The sequence below is a fragment of the Mastomys coucha genome, unplaced genomic scaffold, assembly GCF_008632895.1.
Source record: "Mastomys coucha isolate ucsf_1 unplaced genomic scaffold, UCSF_Mcou_1 pScaffold13, whole genome shotgun sequence".
NCBI lineage: Eukaryota > Metazoa > Chordata > Mammalia > Rodentia > Muridae > Mastomys > Mastomys coucha.
This window is the reverse complement of record NW_022196895.1, coordinates 36,252,240-36,256,650: the sequence shown is the minus strand read 5'-3', so window position 1 is coordinate 36,256,650 and position 4,411 is coordinate 36,252,240.

Genomic DNA, 4,411 nt, shown 5'->3' with positions numbered 1-4,411 from the left:
ATCTTAGTCACAAGAAGCAGCATGCCTTGCAGAATGCTTTTCTGAAACACTGCTGGGGAGAAAGGCAATTCAATGAGAACCTGACATGTGACTGGAATCCATTAGGTCATTTGCTAGACTTCATAATCAAAATCAGTTGTCATTTGAAGTAGAAAATCAAGAAGGTGGTTTTTCTGCTTTGTGCCTTGAGTCCTTTAAAGTTATTTCACCTGTACCTGAGACAAATATTCAGCACAGACCACTTACCTTTAGACATTTTAACTGAAAACTAATGTTTTGGTTCACATTTAAGACTCTCTTAAGAATGGTTAGGAAATTAATTGAAAATAAAATGGAAATTTATGAAAACAAATTTAGACATTTGAATATATATGGTAAGTTTGATTCTCCACTCCAATAAGTCTTGTGAGGAGCCCAAAAGCTTGGCCACAGACCAGAGGCAAAAGCTTCAAAGGAAGCCAGTCTCTTGGAGTTCATTCGTGGCATCCCCTAACTCAGAAGTAGCCTAGATAGGTCTTTGTGAACTCGCATGCTAGGTGCCCACCAAGATATGATTTACTAATAGCTAGACAAAATTGGGCATTGCTCTCTGACCCTTACCAATGTTCCAACATCTTAGCCAAACCCTGACTTGGAATTTCATAAAGAATGTTACCCATCCAGACTAATTGCCTCTGGCATTGGTAGGGAGATAGTAAAGGGGGTAGGGCATTGAAGCTTACTTAATGGGAGATTTATCCCAGGGCATGGTCAAGTAGAATCTTCTTTCTCAGTCACCGGCAGCTGACCACTCCTAGGAATTAGCAAGAATGGGACTTGTCTCTACTAGCCCAGAAGATTAGCATAGTGGGCCTTTTACTAAGGATGGGCAGGACCTTGAGCCAAGTGTGTGTGTGTGTGAGACAGAGAGCAGAGCACTCAAGAGTCAGCAGCAGAGCAAGCATTCGAGACTTCAAGAGATTCGAGCTTCAAGCCTCATTCGGTCCGCAGCCCCTTGGGCTCAGAGCATTCGGGCCTGGGGGATGCAGCGCCTGTTCAGAAGAGGTGGTTGTTTTGGACCCAGTGTGTTTTAGATGGCCTCAGATGTACCCTGACCACTGAGCTGCCAGATTTTTCATTTCTCTTCTGTAATGACTGTAAAAGTCTGATGCCAATTTTGACAAATACATTCACATGCACTTCCATGTGTCGAGTCTGTTATTTTTTCTTTGCCTATGCCTTGTACCTGTACTGGAATCCTGTTTCCCCGGAGTTGAGGGAGGCCCAGACTGGCTGGCCCGCGGCAATTCTTAAGTGTTTTATAACTTCAATTCTAACTAATTCATTAATAAATGTTATTCTTTGGTAATTTCATACATTTGTATAATGCCTTCCGATTATTCTTCCTTCCTATTTCCTTCCCACTCTTCACAAACTTCTTTCTTATCTAATTCTTATATTCATGACTTTTTTGTTTTGTGCCCCAAAGTGCTTATCTAGGGTAACAGTGTTACCACTGTTCTGGAACTAGCCATTAGCTGGTGGGCTCATCGGTTCATATACAACTAAATTCCTTGTCTCCATGTCTCTTACAAACTTAGTTGCCAATAGTTAAGCCATAGGTACTTGAGTCTGTGAGCCTCTTCCCCATCTCAACTCACTGCCGGGTGGCCCAACTTATGTTAGGCCGAGTTCCAGGAGAAACAATGCAGTAATGTCACAGTTGTCATGATTGCCAGGGTTGTGCCATGCTTAGAAGATGGCATTTCATAGCTATTACTCCTACACTATGACTCTGATATTCTTTCTCATCTCTCTTCTACAGTTTTCCCTGAGCATTAAAACAGTGTTATAAATGTCCTATTAAAGACAAAGTCATCTGCTGTATTTTTTATTAGATATTTTCTTTATTTACATTTCAAATATTATCCCCCTTCCTCCTTTCCACTCTGAAAAAAAAAAAAGCCCTGTTCCTTTTCCCCCTCCCCCTACTCACCAACCCACCCTCTCCTGCTTCCTAGCCCTGGCATTCCTCTACACTAGGGCATAGTACCTTCACAGGACCAAGGGCCTCTCCTCCCATTCATGACTGACTAAGCCATCCTCTGATATATATGTAGCTGGAGCCATAAGTTTCACTATGTGTACTCTTTGATTGGTGGTTTAGTCACTAGGAGACCTGGAGGTACTAGTTAGTTCATATTGTGGTTCCTCCTATGGGGCTACAAACCCCTTCAGCTCCTTGAGTCCTTTATCTAGCTCCTTCATTGGAGACCCTGTGCTCAGTCCAATGGATGGCTGTGAGCACCCACTTCTGTATTAGTCAGGCACTGGCTGCCTCTCAAGAGACAGCTATATCAGGCTCCTGTCAGCCAGCACTTGCTGGCATCAACAATAGTGTCTGGATTTGGTGATTGTGTATGGGAAGGATCCCCAGGTGGGCAGTCTCTGGATTGTCCTTCCTTCAGTCTCTGCTTCACACTTTGTCTCTGCAAGTCCTTCCATGAGTATTTTGTTCCCCCTTTCTAAGAAGGATCGAAGTATCCACACTTTGATCTTCCTTCTTCTTGAGTTTCTTGTGGTTTGTGAATTGTATCTTGGATATTCTGAGCTTCTGGGCTAATATTCACTTATCAGTGAGTTCATTCCATGTGTGTTCTTTTGTGATTGGGTTACCTCACTCAGGATGATATTCTCCAGATCCATCCATTTCCCTAAGAATTTCATAAATTCATTGTTTTTAATAGCTGAGTAGCATTCCATTGTGTAAACGCACCATATTTTCCTATCTATTCCTCTGTTGAGGGGCATCTGAGTTCTTTCCAACTTCTGGCTATTATAAATAAGGCTGCTATGAACATAGTGGAGCATGTGTTCTTGTTATATGTTGGAGGCATATACTAGGGATGTCCCTAGGATAACCATTCATCGCTTCTGGTCTCTATCTTCCATTATAGCTAGCTGTGCCTAAGAGACATCTATGTCTCATAGGCAAGCCTGAAACCTACGTGGACCAGGAAATCATTCCTGTAACATAGGCACTCCTCATAAATGATAACCTGGGTGAAAAGCAGAAAAGACAAAATCTTACAAAGCAAAATAGTTCATCTCTGTTAGAAGGAACAATTATTCTTCCCTCTTGTGGCATAATCTTAGCTTTCAGTTTAAAATGTGGCTAGAAATCAAAATGCTTTTATATTGTTCCCTGTACTAAGCTCAAATTTTTGTTTTAAAGTTGTCCTAGGTAGGAACCATCCTTAGATGTCAGTGACAAGCAAATGGAACCATTTGCAGAGAGTACATTTCCAATGTTTGTCTAAAAACTTTCTGACAGAGATAATTCCGAGAAATTCTAGCTCACATAAGCACAGAAATAAAACAATGAGCCTCGCAGAAAACATGGCACTGTGTGGGAGAGGCAATGGAGGAAATGGAATAATCAGACACAACCCCCCCTGCCCCCAGTCTGAAACTACAAGAACTACTAGATGTAGATCATAAAATAAAAAACTGATATTTCTCAAGAAATACTAGAGCTGAGCCTGATAACACACCTATAATTCCAGCTCTTGATGTTAAGGGTCAGTTTGTACTCTATCTTTAGAATCTTTTAAAAGAATTATTATTATTTAATATAATGGCATATCAAATAAGTATTAAAAAATTAAAACATGAACATAAAAAGGCAAACGTAGCCTAGCTATATTTTTTTAAAATAATAATTTTCACATAACAACAAGTTAAATTTAGTCAATAGGCTGAAGCTCAGATTGTACATAGCTAAAGAAGAAAGCTGTCATGTCTCCTCTGATTTCTGCTGTTCAAATAGGCTACTATAGACTGAGTGACTGACAAGCAACAGCTTTTTTCCTCTCAGTGCTGAGCGCGATGCAGAAAATTGTGGATCCAGAGTCCTGTGGAGGCACTCCTTGGATCAAAGGGCTCATATGACAGAAAGTACAAGATGGTTTTCTAAGGTCTCTGAAAAGACACACCAGTACCATTTACAAGGGGTCAACATCCTGTCCTAACTACCTGCCATCTATAAATACTATCAAACTGAGGATTCCAAGAGCAGTCCAAAATAAAAGTATTCTATTAATAAATTACTCAGTTTGTAATATTCAGTTAACACTGGCATGAAGTAGACTAAGACACAGGTGATGCAATCTCTCTTTTGATTACCTTTCAGAATATGTTTTCAATTTTCTCCACTTTAAGAGGTTTCAACCAGTGAAGCAGCTGGGAGGCAGAGAAGGTGACTCTCTAAGTCTATATAGAGTGTTCCAGGCTGCATCGGGAGATCCTATCTCAAAACTGATTAAATTCATATTATTTTTTCATGTGTAAGATGTCTCTTTTAAACAGTGTATAATCAGATTTTTAAAAAAAATCAGTATGGAAATCTTTGCTTTTTTTTTTTTTTTTTTTT